At 31.9% G+C, this 22,071-nt stretch overlaps 1 long non-coding RNA gene across 6 annotated transcripts in view; it reads right to left on the reverse strand.

The window, feature by feature from the left end:
* Positions 1-1,430: 1,430 nt before the first annotated feature.
* Positions 1,431-22,071, reverse strand: part of LOC149533962 (uncharacterized) — a 36,766-nt gene continuing 16,125 nt past the window's right edge. For 4 of the 6 annotated variants that reach the window (XR_016356941.1, XR_016356940.1, XR_016356938.1 and 1 more), the window contains exon 4: positions 21,498-21,603. This is a non-coding gene — a long non-coding RNA (uncharacterized LOC149533962). Of the gene's footprint in view, positions 1,618-21,045; positions 21,604-22,071 lie in introns of those variants that run through there. The other 2 variants (XR_016356943.1, XR_016356939.1) reach the window with 2 other exon arrangements.

A 22,071-nucleotide genomic window follows, 5' to 3' on the forward strand; every position in this document is an offset into this window, starting at 1 on the left:
ATACTAGATATCATATTATTCGAGAATTAGTCAATAATGGAGAAATCAACTTGGAGTATTGCAGATCCGAAGATCAATTGGCATATATATTTACAAAGGCATTATCAAAAGAATACTTTGAATATTTAAGAGACCAAATGAATATTGTAAACTTTGATGTAATTAATGGTAGAAATTAAGGGGGAGTGTTGGCATGCATAATTTCTATGCTGCAGACCATCAACAACCCACCTATGATACGCTACTAACCATCAACATCCCACCTTCACTATGTGCAAACCAAAATAGGAGGCAATGTGTAGAGGAAATGCGGATTGCAAGGGAGCTAAGGAATAATTCATACAAAATAGATATTATTATCTTGAGACATGGCAATAGGAAAAGGGAATGATATAGTTTTGGAGTTTGCTATTGAAAACTACTAGGAGGGGTTAAATTCACTGAGTTTCCTCGCTTGAAACAGTTTTCCATATCATAGCCTCCTGCATTGTTGTTCTTTGCCGAAGAACCCATCAAAGTAATAATATCAACATGAATTTACCAATCGTTTAAGGAAAAAAACTAATCTAAAATAAAAAGAGCAATAAAAGGTTTTACAAGGATGTGTGACACCTATTAGGAAAATGAAATGTGTAAGCCAAAATTCAAAAAAGGGTTTAAACAACATGAAGTAGAGACAACTATTTGCAAAATCGATTAAGCTAACTTAAAGAAAGATCTTCATGCTACGAAAACTATTTAACAAAATGTTTCACTTAAAAGCGCAACCAAAAAATAAGGGCTCTTACAAGGCTATAAAAATTGACAAAATTCCTCACTCAATTTTGTAAGCTAAGTTTACAGGTACCAAAAAAAGCTAGCAATGTTTTGAACGAATATTTCTTAGTAAGAAGGTGCCCAAAGGAGTTATTTAGCAAAAAAAACTTGCAGAAGTAGCTCTAAAAAGATCACCGGACGAAATCTAATGAGCGCGCCTGAAACTGAATTCAATGAGCATACCTGAAACTTGAAACTTTTGGTAAAGGTTTTGTCACATTAAAATGTATGGTGGCAATTTTAATGGTTGAAGTGTAGACCTCTTTGATAATGTAGAAATTTCTACAATTGTAGCAGGCAAAAATATCGAGATATGTATTTCCATCTCTAAAGTTCCCTTAATTTTTGCAAATAATGATGTTCCAAAATTCATTTATTTGGTTACCATAAATAGCTGTAGCTAATGACGAAGTAGAAAAATACAATTATTTTCAATTTTTAAATAAGTAAAAATTTTATAAATAGTTGTAGCCAATCACAAAGTAGAAAAATACAATTATTTTCAATTTTTAAATAAATGAAAATTTTAAAAATTTAAAAATAAATTCTTAATTTTGGTTAGTTCATTAAAATATTGTATTTAATTGCACTTTAACTGATGCATTAGTTTCCTGCACGACGGGAGCTAATAAGTTCCCTGTTACCAAAAAAATGCTAAAGCTAGACACCTGGGCCGCTTCAAAGGATAACTCATGTGTTTTTTTTTCAATCAAACTCTTCCTCCCCCTCGCCGACGCTTTCGCTATCTTGTTCAGCTTCATTTTTCCTCTCCTCATATGAAATCTTTAAAACCTTATCTGCCTGCAAAAAACCTCGAAATTCTTGAAAGAATTACAAAACACACTAGACCTAAGTCAAAATATTGAAAAATATAAAGTTCCTATGAAATTACACAAAAAATTATAAAAATCGTAGAACTTACGGAAAATGCTGAAATATATAAAGATGTGTGAAAATAACTTATAAATATCATGTGAATTTACACTTTTTTGTGTAGAAATCATAGAGCTTAAGGAAATTACTGAATAATAGAAAGATCTTGTAAGATTAGAAAAAAATATACGGAAATCACAAAAGCCTACACAAAATATTGAAAAATACATAGCTTGTAGTATGAACTTACAAAGAGCTTATGATATTAAGCAGAATTTTATAGAGACTGATTAAATTAAGGGAAATACTGAAAAATAGAAAGAGCTTGTGAAAATAACCTTCGAAGAGTTTGTAACATTAGAAAAATAATACAGAAATCACAGAAGCCTACACAAAATACTGAAAAAAACACAGCTTGTAGTATGAACTTGCAAAGAGCTTATGGAATTACAGAGAAAGTAATAAACAGGGACTGTTTATGATCCCTAACCTCTAAAATGTAGCTCTACATTTTCAATCCAGGTTAAAACACGCAAAGTCCGTAGTTATGTTTTGTCTCTTTTGATAAAAACATAAACAACATAGAATATAACAGCAGCATAGAAAAAAATTAAGAACAACACCTCAAACAAATTTTTATTCACAAACTGATTGATTACAACCTATGCAATGGCCTCTATATATAGAGAACCTATGAGATGAGGGCATTAATAGAAGATGTTTCCAGAGGCTAAGATGATAAGGTTGTATGACCTAGTATCAAGGACAACATCCATATCTATTAGCAACATAATAGGAAATGTGTGATAGACTGACAATTCAATTATAACAGCCTGGGTGTAGTTGTTGACTATGTCTAACATCCTCCCTTAATTTCTACCACTAATGATAATGTGTGGGAGAAATTACAATAAAATATATAGATAGGATAGGTCCTGGCATTGAGCCTTGTTAGGTACCTTTTTACAACATAAAAAGAGAGAGGGGAACATTATAAGACTATCCCCCCTTAATGTTCACCTCAATCATGCCTAACATGCCTTGTAGTTTCAGAAATTTGACCTCAAGCATACTCTTACTAAATATATCTGCTGCTTGGTTTTCACTTGGACAAAATTGGAGATTAACAAAATTTGCTTGAACAAGATCCCGAATATAGTGAACATCAATCTCAATGTGTTTTATTTTAGCATGAATTATAGGATTATTTGCAATTTGGATAGCACTTTGATTATCACAATATAAAGGAGTAGCTGAACTTTGTGCAAAACCAAGCTCAAATAAAAGGTTGTGAATCCAAACTACTTCCTTTCCAGCTTCTTTTGTTGCTCTATATTCTGCTTCAGATGAGGACAATGATGTAGTAGTTTTTTTTTTGCTGCTCCATGTAATTGGACCTGACCCAAGCTGAAAAATATAACCACCAGTAGATTTCCTATCATCTATATCACCTCCCCACTCTGAATCTATAAAACCAATCAAAGAAACTAAGCACTTGTAACTATAATGAATTCCATAGTAAATGGTGCCACGAATGTATCGTAAAATTCTTTTGGCAGCCAACCAATGAGTTTCTTTTGGTTCCTACATAAATCTAGATACCAAATTGACTGCAAAACAAATGTCTGGTCTAGACTGTGTTAGATAAACCAAGCTACCAACAAGCTGTCCATATAAAGTAGCATCCACCTTCTTGGAAATACATTCTTTAGTAACCTTAATTCTAGATTGAAAAGGAGTAGTGGTTGGCTTACATTCAAGCATGTTAAATTTTTCTAAAAGATCCAAAGCATATTTTGCTTGAGAGATAAATAACCCATCATGAAGTCTACTAATTTGCAAGCCAAGAAAATAATTCAATTCACCCAAATCACTCATATGAAATTTCCCTTTAAGATCTAATTTCAAATCATTAATTAACCCAATATTTGGTCTAGCTATGAGTAAATCATCCACATAAACTGCAACAAGAAGAATTTCATTTTACACTCTCTTCACATAAAGATTTGGATCTGATTTGCATTTTTGAAACCCATGAAGGTTAAAATACCTATCAATCTTCTCATTCCATGCTCTTGGTGCTTGTTTAAGCCCATAAAGTGACTTCTTTAATATGCAAACAAGATTAGGATGTTGCTGATCTACAAAACCTAGTGGCTGATCCATATATATTTCCTCATATAAATCTCCATTTAAGAAAGCATTTTTTACATCCATTTGATGAATATGCCACCCAAGACTTGCAACCAAAGAAAGAATAATTCTAACTATATTCATTTTAACGACAGGAGCAAAAGTTTCTTCATAATCAACACCCTCTTTTTGATTAAATCCCTTAGCAACCAATCTAGCTTTAAATTTTTCTATAGCACCATATGATTTAAATTTTGTTTTATAAACCCATTTGCAACCAATGAAATTCTTACCCTTCGGAAGTGGCACAAGTTTCCAAGTTCTATTTTTTACCAAAGCATCATATTCTTCTTCCATAGGTTGCTCCCATTCTTTCTTCCCTCTAGCTTCTTCACATGATCTTGGGTCATTAACTTGTAATACTTTGGCCATGAGAGCACTACCATTCCTCCCTTGGATCTTTGAGCCTTGCCTATATATTTCTTCAACACTCCTTGTCTATTGGCTAGCTAAAAAGTCATCTTCTTCATCATCACTACTTGCAGAAAATGTCTGATTACAAGCATTAGTAGTGTTATTTTCACTAGTATTTTCATCATTTGTAGAAGTGCACAACTCATCCTCATCAATGTAGTCTCCATTTCCTTCTAAAATATCTAAAAAATGAGAAGCATTTGTTGTTGTAGAGCGAGAAAGAGTGGTTGTAAGTTGTGAATGCTCATCAAACTTCACATCTCTACTAACAAAGACCTTATTTGTTGTCAAATCATATAACCTATAAGCCTTTGATTCTTCACTAAAATGCATAAACAAACACTTATGACTGTTTGGTTCTAACTTTTCCCTTTGTGCATTAGGAATGTGTGCCCAAGCAATACACCCAAATACTTTAAAATATCCATTGTGAGGTTTCTTACCACTCCATGCTTCTTCAGGGGTAATATTTGTGAGAGATTTGGTGGGGATTCTATTTATAATATGTGAAGCATAGGAAACAGCCAAACCCCAAAAATTTATTATGCAAACTTTTAAAATGCAACATAGAATGAGCTATTTCTAAAAGAGTTTTATTCATTCTTTCGGCCAACCCATTTTGTTGAGGAGTATAAGGAACTATTCTTTGCACCTTAATACCATAATTTTCACAAAATGACTCAAATGCATAATTGCAATATTCACCCCCATTATCCGTCCTTAAACATTTAATTGTTTTGCCACTTTGATTTTCAACTAATGCCTTAAACGTTTCAAACACTTCAAACACTTTTTTTTTCCTTTCAAGAAATAAACCCATACTCTCTTGCTGTAATCATCAATAAAAGTGAGAAGGTACTTGGCACCTAAAAGTGAAGGATATACTGGTTCACATAAATCACTATGAATGAGTTGTAGTGGATGATTAGCTCTCCATGCTTTACCTAAGTCAAAAGGATCTCGATGATGTTTCCCTAACACACAACCTTCACACACACCTTCACAAGCTGAATTTTTTGTTAATCCTCTTACCATATCCATTCTAACCATATCTTGTAATTTTCTATAATTTAAATGTCCAACTCTAGCATGCCAAAGTTGTGACATATAATAAGTCTGAGCAATAAAATCATGAGAGAGTGTATATTTATCATCAAGAAACCCCACAATTTTAAATAGATTCTCTTCATGATAAGCTCTACCAATAGCAATTATATTGCTTGGGTCTTTTCTATCTCTAACAATAACTTGATCAATATTGACAACAAAATCATATCCAACTTGAACTATTTTGCATACTGAAATAAGATTCACCCCCAATCCTTCAACCAATAAAACATTTTTCAAAGACCCATGTGTTACATTAATAGTTCTTGTTCCTAAAACTAGAAGTTTCATTTTATTGCCAATAGAAATTTCTTGATCTTAATTCTTCCCTTCATAAAAATCAATAAACAAAGATCTATCCCTAGTCATGTGAGATGATGCCTCTGAATCTAAAATCCATTCTTTATTAGAATCTAAAGCAAAGTATCCCCCCTTAACACTAGATATACTTTTGGGTGTAGCAATTACCTCCTCATTTGATTTCTCTTGCCTTTTTTAAGAGATAGCTACAACACTATGATTATCCTTCTTTCCATCATTAAACCTTTCTTGCTTGGGCTTATATCGCTGCCTTTCATTGTCCCTCTTCTTCAAACAAAACTTCTCCATGTGATTCTCACCTCCACAATACCTACAAATAAAGGGCTTTCTTCCAGCTTGCTTTTCTACACCATCATTTCTAGAAAAATGATTAGAACTCTCATGATTTCAAAATTTATTATTTCTTTTCCAATTCTTTTTTTCATCATTTCTAAAAAATTTACTTTTGGTTGTATATGCATGATTCTTCTTAACATGCCCTTCTTTAATAAACTAAACTTCTTCATCTAAAACAGATTTGCAAAATTGATCAAAAGTTTGCTGGGGGGTATTGGGATTTAGTTAAAGAACCCTTTTCCTTGATTCCTTAAAGACTTTATATGGCTGGGGAAGCTTACTTTCAACCATTGCAATCAACTGAAAATATTTTTTTGCATATTCAACACCTATTTTTTTTAGTTGAGCATTTAAAAAGGTAGCTTCATTGAAGTAATCAGACTTTTTCCAAAATCAGATGGATCTAAATTCATCAATTTTTCTTCTATACTAAACATGCTAGCAATGTCTGCATCTTTATAATCTTTTTCTAAAGTCTCTCACAGCTCTATTGGGTTATCAATATCAACAAATCTTCTATTTAGATTGGGGCTCAAAGCTTTACCAATAATACCTCTAGCTTGCTCCAACTTGCATTTCCACAACTCCTTTTCTCTATCAGTTTGTTGAGGTTCCCCAATTTTTTTATTTACTATCCTCCATAAAGCCTTCTCTCTTAGAGCATTCTTGAGTGCAATCTTCCAATCTGCAAAACCACTTCCATCAAAAATAGGAAAAATTTCATTTGAAGAACCCATGTTAGCAAAAAAATCAGCTTTCAAAAAAATCTAGCAATACTCCAAAAGCATAACAGCGCAACAACAAAGTATCACTCCAAAAATATATCAGCCCTACAAACAAACCATTTCTAGTAATATATTTGCCTGCAGCAAAACCCTCTAGCAATATTTCTAGCTGAATGTCTAAATGAATCTCCAACTGAACTTGGCTAAACCTTGCTCTGTTACCATGATGAAAACATAAACAACACAGAATAGAACAGCAACACCTCAAAAAAAAATTTATTCACAAACTGATTGATTACAACCTATGCAATGGCATCTATATATAGAGAGCCTATGAGATGAGGGCATTAATAGAAGATGTTTCTAGAGGCTAAGATGATAAGACTGTATGACCTAGTATCAAGGACATCATCCATATCTATTAGCAACATAATAGGAAATGTGTGACAGATAGACAATTAAGTTATAATAGCCTGGGTGTAGTTGTTGACTGTGTCCAACATCTTTTACAGGGTAAAGTCCATAGTAGTTCAGCAGTTGCTTTTGGGAAAAAGTTTTTAGAAAATAATAATTGGGCGTTCAATTTTATCTTTTAGGGTTGCACCTAGTGGGCTCAAAAAAATCTCTTTTTAATTCTAATATAATTTTGGAGTCTTCCATTTATTCTCATGAGAGATGGATTCATGTTGAATCACTACTCATGAAACATGGGTCAACGAGTTTGACTCAAAATCACACAGTGAAATCTTGATAGCAATATCACAAAAATGTCTGTGTTAATTTTCTTATAATTAGGAGAAAAGCATCAAATGTGTTCTATTAATTATATACTTCATATAAAATTTCAATCTTCCAAAATATTCAGTGAAATGGTTAAATAATTGGTACGTAAGGGATCTAATATATAATTGCACCATATACCCTAAAATTCATAATTATATTATGTATAGTTGATCAATGAAATTGAATGACTACTAAAACATTATAAACACTAAGTTGGATAGAATTGCTCACATCTTCATGAACTGGATTGACTCTTAAGGTTTTCATGAAGCACAATAGACATAAATCCTTTTGCTCAATTTGAGAAGCCATTATGAAACAGATGGTCAAAGAACTTAAAAAGGAACAAAGTGGTCGTTCACTCCAACAAGGAATCCTCATTGCTAAAAAGCAAGGTTCAAATAATTCATTTTAATCTGAACTGGCGCCATTGAAAACTTATAAGAAAATCCCTTTCATTCTGAGCTGGAGACATTGAAAACTTATAGAAAATGCACTTCGTAGCTACATAATGTTCTACCAGAAGTATTGTAAAATTGTGTGTGCACTTGGTAGGTACATAGTCTTTTATCAAATAAAATACTTTACACACAATTGTTTATTAGGGTAAGAAAGCTAGATGAGATTATGTGAACCCCAAGAGTATGGTACTGAATATCAAAGTTTTTATGATATGACCATTTGTGTTTTTCGTCCAAAGAAAATTCTAATTTGTAGTTTGAAGAAACAAAAGATCAGCCTTTTATTTCAAGTTACTTTGGTGAAGGAAATTCTAATGTAAGGATGCTACAGATCAAATATATTATTTTATAATGAGTTGCTAGTATCAGTGTAGAATTTTTTGCATTGGCATTATTTATAGTTTAAAGTATTGTAGATAATGATTTATTCACTATGGAAAGACAATGAAAATAAATTCTATTATTTTATAGGTTTAACATTAGTCAACATCAACAAAAATAAGAAATGTTAACTGGTATTGAAATGGGTGTGGCCATTTCAACTTTATGCAGAGTCTAGAAAGAGATGTTGTGGAAGGTTATCCTTGGTATTGTTATTAATCATATAAAACTTAAAAAGTTGGAATGTAGAAGAACAATGTTCCGGTGGAAATGAAAAGCACAGAACTCGAGGGAAGACTATAGGTACTTGGTCGAGGATAGGGAGAATATAAAGCACGCCTAGCTTTCTCAGCGTTCGGTTTTTCATGCTCTTTTTTTTAATATTTTGTTTTTTCTCTTTAACATTGATGTGGGTTACTATGTCCCTACTCGTAATCTTGGGACAATACTGTTATGTTCAAATTAAATTATGTTAATCCATAGTACTCTACGAATCCTTTTTTTTGTGATTATCAACAATATTTTGGCCGATAAGTTAGACTTTAGCATTAGTAGTTATAACTCTAGTTTTTAATTAAGTTTTGTATGTTGGTGATTCTCTAACACAAAGTTTTAGGATGGTCTTTTCTAAGGCTTGGTTATAATGGCTCAGAGAAGAGACGATCTATATTCTTTTGTTCCCTAGGTTTAGGACCCTTTTCCTCCCTCCTTTAATCAAAAACAAAAATAAGAAGTCACCCTTTCGATACGCTAAACCAACAAAATAGTATTAAACTATTTATTTTTTTGCTACTATAAACTGGTTATGACGATGTCTATGAGTTCAATATGTGTGTTATAATATTTCATAGATAAATTCACTTAAGCATTTGAAGACCCCTAAGGGAAATAAGAATACATTGTATAAATCAGTGTTAGTCTCCAATTTGTGCAACTGAACCATATATATGCGAAAAAAATCTATAAGAATGTGTAAGCTAGAAGCTGGTACACACACTTAGATGGGCGTCAGTGTATTGATATAGAAATAGATGTATTCTTCTTAGAGAATCAAAATCAAAACATGTCATTGTGCATAAATGCACATGTAGACCCACTAAATGTAGCATATGCCTACTTGAAAAGCAGGAAAGAGTTCTACAAATTGGAATTTCTCTTTTAATCTAAAGGCTGACAAATCACATGGAAGAAAACTACAAACAAAATGCTCAACTAACATAGATACAAAGATTAATACAAGTTATAGTTTTGTGCAAAAACAGTGGGAGAATAAAAAATGAGTGAGGGGATATGAAAATTTAATAAGCTAAATTAGATGTTACTTTTTTACAATCAAGCATAGAAATCTTCTCCTGAAAAGGTTAGCCATAAAGCAATAAAATTAATGAGTATAAAGAAATGAACTTGAAATAATTACGGAATTGTTAGACAACAATAAGGTGACTCACCGAACCACGAACCAATTGTTGAATTTCTTCTATGTCAAACTAATTTGTGATTAACACTAACGGAGCTGGGAAATAATAAGCTTCTGATGAACATTTTCAAAAAATCACAGGGAGATGAGCAAAATTGAAGGAAACAAGTTAAAAGAAGAAAGAGTTCACAATATTTTTAAATTATAACATGTACCTGAGAAATAAAACTATACAAACAATAACAATCCTGTCCATGTTGTCCTAGAAAATTATTGCACACAACCTACAATATTGTAAATACGTAATATAAAATGAGCATCTTCTATTCTAGTCTTTCTTTCTAGAAAGAGGGTGTTCACTGAAAGGTTGTTAAGCGTTAACAGTCATACCATTCATGTTAAAAGTTTGGATTTTATTTTTTTAATTTTTGAATTATTTTTATTTATAATGTTTTATTAAATCAATGAAATTTCAGATAAATAGTTTCTTTTATTTGAAAAACTTAAAAAATCAATATATTAGTATTATGAACTAATGAAATGTACAATAACTAAATTAAATCATTTTCTTTCTTATTATATTTTATTAAATAAATGAAATTTAAGATAAATAGTTTTCTTTTGTTTATTTTTAAAATCTAAAATTCAATACAACAATATTAGGAACTAATGGAATGTATAATAATTAAATTTAGTGATTATTATAAATCTATAAAATACTTAAATAATTTAAATAAAAATAATTAATTAATAAAAAATAATTAAGCAATAATTTTGTTTCTTCTACCCATAAAAGACTATTTTTTTCAAATAAAACAAAAAAAAAATCATAAATTAAAATATAACAAGAGCTTAGTTGGAGTCCTTGCCATCTACAATATTTAATTTATGCAATCATCTAGTGATTGGTATTTTTATCTCAATAATAATAAATAGAAATGCAAAACATTTCATGTCCATGGCCATAGGGAGTATATCTTTTAAGCTTATTTAGAATTTTATTGCAGAAATCTTCAATTCTTCACCAACTTTGAAAAAATGAACAAAAACATTCTTTTACTACACCAAAGATGCCACGAAGTTAAAAAAACACTTGACACTAGGCTATCAAATACCAATGGCCATAACTATAAATAATAAATACTTTTAAAACTCACACAAGACACAAACTTGCACAACACAGACCCCCAATCCCATTAAATAGATGTTAACATTAAGTGTCATGAATTAAAATCAGAAAATCCTGTAACACATAAGTGAAGAGAAAAGATTTGATTAATGTAAGACACATATTCCTTCTCTATCTCTACCATGTATCCCAACATATACTATATTTATAGTTAAAATTTATGGTTGTTATAAAAAACAATTATTCAAGTAGAAAAAATATCACAACAAAGACTACACCAGCATTATGGAAATTGTGTCCCATATACATCCAGGTAAACACTTTTTAATGAGAAAAATATAGTCCTCGTCACAGAAGAAAATGTGCAGTGTACTAGCAACACTTCACATCCACCATATGAATAAATTCAGAGGTAGATATAATATTGCCATAAAAATAGAGAAAGATAAACTTTTAATAGAATTACATTTGGTTTTGTCATTAGAGATCACACATGTAATTTTTTGTTGGGGTCTTCAATATCACTACTAAATTCAACAAACAATCACTCTGAATCTATGGCTTTGTTGCTAGGTCTCAAAACTGCTCTTTACAAAGGTTTTAGACATTTGATTATTGAAAGTGATTCCATGATTATTATTCAAGCCACCATTTCCAAATCTTGTCCTAATAGATTGTCGCTTTATGTTCTTCTAAAAGCTTGGTTTATGTTGCACCAAGTTCATGACTTCCATATTTGTCATACTTATCGAGAGGGTAATGCTTTGGCTGATATGTTTGCCAACTTGGCATGTTGTGGATATAGCATTTCACTCTTTCAAGATTCTCCTAATCTGACAGAGTTTCATGGTATCTCAAAAGTACTAAAATTGGATAAAGTTAATGTATCTAAATTTTGACTAGATGATGGATGTTGTGAATGCTAATGCATATATTACTAATCTTACTCTTTCTTCTCTTTACAGATATTGATGGCTTTCTTGCCATTTTCTCTTATTGTACCTATCTTTACTTTTTTCTTTTCTTTATATACTTATATATACACTTCTTGCCTTTTGTTTTTTTGTTTTTAAATTATATTTAGTAATCACTCTAAAAAGTCTAAATTTTCTAATTCATATTTTAACAAGTTGTATCTAATTAGAGAAACCGCTAGACATGAATATTGTCTGTGTGTTTTCTAAGAGCACTGAAAGTTGTTTCCTACTATATAATAGATAGCACATGTAGCAAAGTTTAGCATACTTAGCTTTAAAATTTTGAAAATACAATCTTGTTGTAATATCCCATTTTCGAGAAAAAAAATTATAATAAAAAGAATTAAGTCCAAGATTACATAATTAACGAATGAGAAAATATTTATAATTCTATTGATTCAATGAAACAAAAATATATATAAAATAAAATAATTAATTACAAATAGTTATTATTACAATTAAGAATATAATCATCAACTATTATAATTGAAATTATATTATTTATCTTAATTATATATTATAATGTTATAAAATTATAATAATTAATATTTAATCAAAATAATAGCATTGATAATTATCATCCATAATATAATAAAAAAAATTATCAATTAATATACTATTATACTAAAGAACATTAAGATACATGACTATAAGAACAACTTAATATTGACTTACCAAGTCAAATAGAAAGGCCACAACACTGGAGAGAGAAAACTTATTAAAAGATAGAAGCATTACTATCATCGAATTGATGATATATTTTCCATTGAACCTAAAGTGCATACAACAAGCAACGCAAGTGCCAAAGTTCCTACCTTTCCTAAATTTGAATAATAGTTAAATGTGATGGGAAAAATTGTCAACTTATTTGAGGATATTTTGGTGTTCCATTAGAGGCTCTATCTTGTAGCACTCTGGCCTAGTACAAAGAATAAATATACAAAAGCATATATATTAATAATTTCAATCATTCTTTTAAAATTTGTTATTTTCAAAGACTTTTTAATATTATTTTGACTTCAACTATGAAAGATTGAAAAATGATCTCTAACAAATCATAAATTTTACTTCATATAGTATAAATAAAAATTAAACATATATTCATATAATTTATTTATTTTTAACAAAAGGTTATATAGCCACTTAAATATTATATTTATTAATAAACTAGTTCAAGGGCTCATTAAAGAAAGAACTATCAAGAAAACTATGAATCCTTGACAAAGTACAAAAGAGCTAAAGGCTAATAGGTTATAACAGACATACCTATAGTGAAATACAATTACTCTGCATTGAGCAAGAGTTCCCAAAACATGGTATATACAAATAATTTGAAATGAGCAAGGTCCAATTATGCCAATGAGCCTCTCCTTCTGAAAGATTTAACTAAAATCAAGAGAACATTGAACTACCTGTCTAATCGGAGCATTTGTGAAATAGAAAAATACCATCCAAATCAACATCTAGGACATGAACCATGAAGGCCAACTCCATACTTTCCATTTTCAGCAAAGAGATGAATCCTCATGAACAAAAAGTGTGAAAACTAATAGCCAAATAAGTGATAAGTGTATCAAACAACTATTGCACTAGTTTCTATAAAGCTTCATTCATCTTCTCTGTGTCCCAAATATGACACTCTGCTAAGCATGGGAATTTCAAAAAAATAACCTTTGAATGACAAGATTCAAACATGGAGCCTTCACAACCAAGATTAGCTAGGTAATTAGCTAGTTTATTGCCCTCCCTCAGAGTACCAGAGAAACAAGTAGCATGAAAAGAGTCAATTAAATCCCAACATTGTTGAAGGATATAGGTTAGTTTCCAGGCATGAGAAGACAGCGAGAGGAAAAAGAATTTATAATTACCTGATAATCACCTTTGATATGGATGATCTCTTAGCCAGAACTAGACATGCCAATAGGGCTTGAGTTTCTGCAAGGTTGTTAGCGCAATTTGGTAAAACAACTACTTCGATTGCAACTACTTCACATTGCCAATTCCTAATACAAGCACCCAAGCCTGACTTACCATGGTTCCCATGAGAGCAAACATCAAAATTTAACTTTAGAAAATTTCTAGAAGGTGGAGACTATTTGATATGAAGTCGATTAGATTGATGATTAGAATTCAAGTTTGGGGAGAAAATTGGAGGCAACTTTATTTGTTTCCACAATTTTAAAAGTAGATAATCCCAAGCAGATACTGCAATATTATTCACACAATTGGATATATTTGCACTCACTCTTTCTGAAATTGCATTCTCAATCCACAGATTCTAGGTATAATTTTTCATTACAAAAAATGATCTCGTTGTGCTCCCACCAGATGGCCCAGAGCACAACAATCGAGATGCACTTCAAAATACATGTAAATAGAGATCCCAAAAATGCAACTGGCCAAGATTGAAATAGGACCCAAAGACTTTTTGGAAGAGGTAAAGACATTTGAAGCTTGTTCAACACAAAAACCCAACATTGATAAGAAAAAGGACACTGAAGAAGAAGGTGATATGTAGTTTCTAGCTCCTTGTTACATAATTTGCAAACAAAAGATTCAACAATACCTAGCCTGAATGATCGTTTGCTAGTGAGTATCCTTTTTCTAAGGGCTAGCCAAGGAAAACATCTAGCCTTTGGCAACACAATAGAATTCCAACAAAAGGAAAAAGCTCTACACTTCTTGCTTGAATTATCTATTTGTCGAAGACAATAACCTTCCTAAATTAAGTAATCACCACATTTGGATGGGGTTCATCTAACTATATCTTCCCTATTAGAAATGAAAACAATTCTTTCAACAAGAAAGTCCCTCAAAGAAAGGAGACTTGGCTGAATAAGAAGATGTGTTGGAGGTTCTTTCCACATAACACTTCTTGAATGAATTTCAACTACCAAAACATAATCCCAAAAAGAGGAGCCACACTCAGCTTTTAGGACTTGGCATGCTTCATCCAACTTTTCTTGTCTACATAGAGTGGGGAATCCATTCCATGAATGTTCCCAAAACTTTACTTTCTCCGCACCATGGATTTCCCAAGTAACATAATTACAAACATTATCCTTTGAAGACATCATAAAATTCCATATGGCTGAACCTAAAGGAGGATTAGACAAAGTAAAGATTCTGGGAGGACTTGGAGAATCTAAGTATTTTTCTTGCATGATTGAACACCATTTTGCATCAGATTTCATATATATTTGCCACACAAGCTTGCCTCCAAAGCCTTATTTCTAGTACAAATATCATGCAACCCAACACCCCTAGATGCCTTGTCATGAGCCATTTCAAGCAAAGAAACAAGAGGAAGCTTCTTTTTATCTAATTAATTTCCTTTCCATATAAAATCTCGAATAATCTTTTGGATTTGCAAGACTATAAAAGAGGGAGCATTAAGAATTGACAAGTAATAGTTTTGGATAGCTATTAGGACAACTTTAACTAGCAAAATATGGCCTGACAAAGATAATCATCTAGCTTTCTAGGCTAAGATCCTAGCCCCAATTCTGTCAATGATAGGAAGCCAAAAAGTCATCTTGTTGCTTCCCATAAAAAAAGGAATGCCTAGATAAACTGACAGGAGTTGATCCACAAGGAAGCCCAAAGTTGAAGAAATCCTCTGTACTACTACACCATTAGTGTTGAAAATGAAAATTTTAGATTTGTTGGCATTGATTCTCTGACTAGAAACTTTTGAATATAGGTCCAAGGCTTACTTAATATGGGTAGCTTCCTTTACATTTGACTTACCAAAAAGAAGAGTATCATCAACAAAACAGGAATGGGTAACTGTAATAGATGTATGAGGAATCAAAATTCCTTGCCATAAGCCCAATTGTGAAGATCTATTGACAAATCTTTTGAAACCATCATCCATAAGAATAAATAAAATTGGAGATATCGGATCACCCTGACGAATCCCTTGAGAAGAGGGTAAAAAACCAATTGACTTGTCGTTAATAATGACTGATAACTAGGCACCGAAAATACAATTTCTAATCCTCATGTATATAGCTTTGGTAATCAATTTATAAATCATGTTACATAATGAAATAGGCCTAAAATCAGCAAAAGAGGCCAACTACTTAACTTTTGGACTATTAGTTGAATTGAAGCTCCTAATTATCTTGGCATTCCTTCTCGACTCTTTTACCACTGCTAATAAATTAGAACTAATAAAATCCCAACATTTTTGATAAAAAAGACCTGTAAATCCATCTGGACCTAGGGCTTTGTTGGGTGGGAATGAAGATACTACTTTTTTAATTTCTTCCAATGTGAAAGGGGCAAGTAACATCCTATTATGATCTTCTATAATAAGAGGGGGAATACAACCAATAAATTCATTAATCAAACTATCATCAATAAGATCCAAATGGGGGTGAGCCAAGAGATTTGTAAAAAAGTGATTACCTTCCTCTTTAATACGATTGTCTTCTTCTATAAGATGACCAAATTTTGAGAGCTTAACTGAAAAAATAGTATTAATAGCCCTTTTAACTCTTGCAGATTCATGAAAAGATTTCGTGTTTTTATCTCCATCTTTTAACCATAGTTCACGAGTCTTTTGTCTCCAATAAATCTCCTCCCTTTTGCAAAGCTCCTCTCATTCTTCTTTCAAGGATTTTTGTTCATGGTATAAATTCGGACTAAGACCTTTTTGAATGATGACTGAATTTACCTTCTCAAGTTTTCTTGAGACATCTTGTTTTTATTTGAACACATTTTTGGAAACCTTTGCATTCCACTCTTTAATCATCCCTTTCATCTAATGATGCTTTTTAGAGAACTGAAGCATTTTAGGATCCCTATAGGTTAGAGAATTTATCCACCATTGTTTAAAAACATAATAAAATTAGGATGCCTGAACCACATGTGTTCAAACTTAAAAGAACTAGACCAATAAAGACCTTGCGGCATGTTGTTCTTTGATATCAATAACTGAACTAAAAAATGATCTGATACAACAAAAGGTAAGATTTTAGATTTAAAACTAAAACTCAATAGCTTCCATGATTGTGAAAACAAGTACATATCCAATCTCTTAGCAATTTCTAAAAAACCAATATGTCAATTAATCCATGTGTATAATCCATTCTCAAGAAAAATGTCACTTAAGTTATTATCTTCCACAAACGAAGAAAAATCTTGGATAGTTTTAATAGGCAAACAAATTCCCCCTTTCTTTTCAGACATGGATAGTAGTGCATTGAAATTTGCACCCAAGATAAAATGCATCTCTCTTTCTTGCTGGATAAAATCCATCAGTACAGCCCAAAGGATCCTCTTATCATTTGTCCATGTGGGACCATATATGTTGAAGAGAAGAAATTTCAAATCAAAATGTTCAACTTTCAATAGCTACCAATTAGAATCTTGCCCAATAAGATGACCATGAATACTTTTAGCATTCCATAACATTTCTAAACCCTTAGAGGCCCCATGCCCCGCTACATGAATTGAAAGCCAATTAGTCCATTTAAACAATGTCTTATCAAAAATTTTCTCTAATAGTTTAGTTTCTTGAAGAATAATAATATGTCCTTTTGTGGAATTGAGCAACTGCTTGATTCTACCTCTTTTCTCAGAGGCATTGATGCCTTTGATGTTCCACATAATGATCTTCATTGTTGACAAGGAGAACCTCTCATTCTCCTTGTCAAATCTTTTGACTAATGAAAAGTTATCATCAAGAGTGGATTGAATACCAACATCCACTTCCAATATTGTCTTTTCATATTTCAGATTTCTACCTCTCTTTTTTGGAGTCTTCTTCACTATGGTGACAATAGTAGGGGATTGATCTAATGAAAAATGAATTGAGAGGCCAAAATACTCTCTATCCATGTTATTACCATTTTGTTGACTAATTTCTAATTCTTTACTAGTTAGATCCATCACATCTGCATATTCAATTCATTCAAAAGAAGATGGCCTTCTTCAGAGAGATTACTTGTCTTCATGTGAGGTTCTACAAACTCATTGATCTAATAGTAATCTAAAGGAAGCTCCAACTTATTCAGATCATTCAAATTTTTAACTTCTTCAAGATTATTACATGCTAACAATTTAGGTTGAATGAGAGCATTCATCTGACAACTGTCGAATGGTATTGGATATAAGGAATCAATTGTTCCTTCCAATACTACATTTAAACCCTAGGTATTTTCCACATTGACCAATTGAGTCCTATTTGGACAATTAGATTGATTAAGAGACATTACATCGTCCAAGTGAATAATTTCCTTTATAAAAACTTCTTCCTCAATTGCAATTTCATCAATAAAGTTAGATGCAAAAGCTGTTGACAGAGTTGTGGCCACTTTTAAAAGTTAATGCTGGGGGATCTTCTTACCTTTCAATTCATTGAAAATGTGTAAGAAATGAATAGGTTTGTTATGATAGATGAGATCATGCACTATCATGTCCAGCAGTAATGAAGGGATTTCATTAGGCTCTGAATCATCTAGACCCATCAACAGTAATGCACTGATAGAGCTTGTGCTCACATTTGTATTCTTCCTCCAATAGTGCCTAAAGAAGCACAATAATGTCAGAACTTGAATTAAAAAACTAAAATCATTAGTGGGAATAAAATCTTTTTGAAAAGGAACCATGCCCTGACTAAGAAAAACCTTATCGAAAACCACTGAATCCTGCATATATGCTTGGAAGAGATTCGCATTTTCTCATGCACATTTTAGGGGATCCATGGAATGATCAGAACATATCTCAACATTTGGGATTTGATCTTACAAACGGTCCAATGTAAAGTGACCTAAAACAGTCAAATATTTGTCAACAACCTCTGGACTTTGAACCACAATGAGCTAATTGAAGGCATCCCACTTAGATTTGATCATGACACCTATCAGTTTGGGCTTAGACATGTTAAGTAACAAACAAACTCAAACATCTCTCTGAAAATTTTCGTAGGAGATTAAATCATGCTTGATAAAAATTCCAATCTGATTGGCTATAATTTCAATAGTGTTGGGATCCTTCTACTCCAATGGTGAAGCCAGTAGGCAGATCCAAAAGTGCTTAAATTGGCCTAGGGCATCATTAGATTTGAAATTTGGCATCCTGGAAATGGTGAATAATCCTTGCCCTTTATAAAACAAATGCTAATGTTTATGCATAGAGTCCCTACATGCCATGGAATCAAACAAACTTATAAAGTAATTGCATTGCAAATCAATGAAAAAATCTTCCTTGACTCCCTCTTAGATGGATCTAGCCCAATCCAAAATAGTTGATAATGGTAGCAGGTTACGGCCAAACATACCTATTAATGCAATGTCTTTAAGGAGAGCAATATGCACCTCAAGGTAATGATCAAAAAATATTATAGACAGAAATAAAGGCTTCATGGGGGAAGCATTGTTTTATTCTAATTGAGATTCCTTCTTTCTCCATTCAAATCGGCAATCCTTGCCCAAGCTATTGTTTAGATAATATCGATCATGTTCATGTCTATGTCGGTTTCCCTTAAAGGAATCAACATTACTTGTAACCCCAAATCCGTGCCATGGCATCCCAGAAGAGTCCATCCCTTGCTACTTCATTGGATAGTGCACTTGCTTTTTCCTTCCAATGGAGATATTATTTGGAAAAGTTAAAAGCCTAGGTCTTTTAATAGATCTATTATTGGGAGACGAAATGAATGAGAGTAGCCATTATGTATGAATTGATTTGGATGGATGATGATCACTTGGCTCATAAGGCAATGATCTAGATGAAGAACCTGAGGCTTGGGAATCTCTGCAAATGTCAAAGATCTCGTTCCTCCTAAGTTGATTAAAATCTGCATATGGGAGAGGTTGTTGGTGGAACCTATCCCCCCTGTGTGAATCTTTTGCCTCTATTACCTCTGCTAAACCCACACCCTCCTCTACTATGAAAACTCGTTGCTCGCATCTCGCCGTTTTGAAAATTTAATAACCTGATTTTTATTTAATTTTTTAATAATGTAAAAACAATAATATGATCTCCAAATGGATAAACTTTTTCTATAATTTATGAGTTATTATCTTATTGACCATTACTAAATGTAATTGAAATAAAAATAAATGAAAACTAAAATCAACCAATAAATTTAATAAGAACAACTTATAAAATTAAACCAAAATTAAAACAACATTATTATTTGTAAAAATAGATAATTAAAATGATGTGTTATACCATATAATCAATATATATGCAAAATTATAATATTAATTTTATGAAATTATGCAAATAATGATGTCAGTAAAACAAATAAAACAACTGTTCATGGCTTAACTTCCGATCTATCAAACTTTTATGACAAAAGGATTCATTATTTCTTTTGTTAGTAGGTGTTTACTTTATCTCTAAACAATTGTCCCAGTTTGGCATAGGTTTTGAAAACCTTGCTTCCATTTTATTTTTTCAAAGTCTCACTCTAGAAATCTACGTTTCTTTTAGAAATCTTGGCAGATAGTCTACATGCCCTATATGTGCATAGAGTTTTGGACAAATGTCTACAACACATGCAAGTGCAAACATGCTTGAAGTTTTTGTATCCAATAATTCAGAGCTCATAGTAATTGTATTTGCATGTCTAAGAGGATCAACAAACTCTTTAAAAATGGATTTCCATCTTAAGCCCATAATAGGGCAAGCAAGGAGGATGTTGGCATAATTTTTGGATGGTGATGCTACCCATAGAAATCACATTTTCTTCAAATCTTCTCTCATATTTGCAATTGTAGTGCATATTCTGCAAGTACTTCTTACTTTCCATCTACAAGCACCATTATACATATGTCCAATTCTCTAACTTATACATTTTTTTAAAAAGCTTCTCAAGTTTTAAAAAATAGTTTGGGTTGTTATGTAGCCGCTTTGTTTTCCTTTAAATTTCAGACTAATTTGAAGTGCTTTTTGATTGAGAAATGAAAATGGGATCACATTTAAGTTGTCTACCTTCTTAAAGTTTTTTTGGTCTCTATACTACAATCCAAAATATAAGTTAAATTGAAGAAACAATGAAGGAATTCTTGCTGGAAATACAATTTTGTTGCATGATTTAAAAAATCCGACTAACACACACTTTAATTATAGGAAGTCTTATTTCAGGGCACAAAGATTCGCAATAAATCATCTTTTTGGTTGTATGCAAGACATTTTCTTGTAGTGAAACATGTTACTTCTCTTGGAAAGCATCTACCTCTATTAAAATTGTGGCGAGATCCGTTGGATGGATTCTTAGCTGAACACTTGATATTCTTTCTAAGCAAACATCAAGTGTTTTGAGTTTTCTGAATAGTGGGCATTGGGTTTTTGTCTATGTACTCGTATGCTTTTATCCGTAGAGCAATAAAATTCTGCGCAAGATTCAGTGACCCCAAAGATTTTATTGGAAATCATATTATCCATCTTGACTAGAATAAAAGAATAGGAGAATCACATACTCTTTAATGAGGCTTAAAATTGTCAAGATCTTAAGGTAATTAAAAAGGCTACCAAGTAATCCCCCAACAACCTCCAAGGATTGCCATAGGCAGTTCGTCCAATGGAAATTTTAAGTGACCTGGTATCAAACATTATAAGGCCACATTTTAGTGTCACAAAAATCTTTGAGTTCCCATCGAACCTCTGCAACTGCTCTTTTGAAAAAAGAGCCTAAAGAAGAGCATTCTACCACCTGAACAAAGGAACTCAATCAGAGCCCTTACCAACACAAATTCATACTAATATCTTCCTATTAATTCAAAGATAATGACATGTCCTACTCCAAATCTGATCAAATATAATAATAGATAATAATAAATCCATATAATTAACTCTGCAAAGAGACATACAAAATGTTCAATAACTTCGCTACTTGCAATTGTCTGCATCAAGTGTCTGTCTCTGTGACTTGAAGTTAACATGGCAAGTGTGAAGAAGCTCATAGGTAAATCCATGATAATAGAAAATTCAGTCTTATAGTAACCATTTTTAATGCAAAATTACAACATAATTGATCAACCTACAAAATCTCTGTAGCAAGGGAAGTACGAATACAATTATTGTTTCGCATAATTTTTTTTCCAACATATACCAACAGGTATAAGTGTCATTGGATTATGTTGTTTCAACATATACCTTCACTATCTGTGTATTCGGTGGT

Source organism: Cupressus sempervirens, chromosome 10 (assembly GCF_028749045.1).
Source record: "Cupressus sempervirens isolate cs-2001-9-10 chromosome 10, ASM2874904v1, whole genome shotgun sequence".
In the NCBI taxonomy this organism is placed as follows: domain Eukaryota; kingdom Viridiplantae; phylum Streptophyta; class Pinopsida; order Cupressales; family Cupressaceae; genus Cupressus; species Cupressus sempervirens.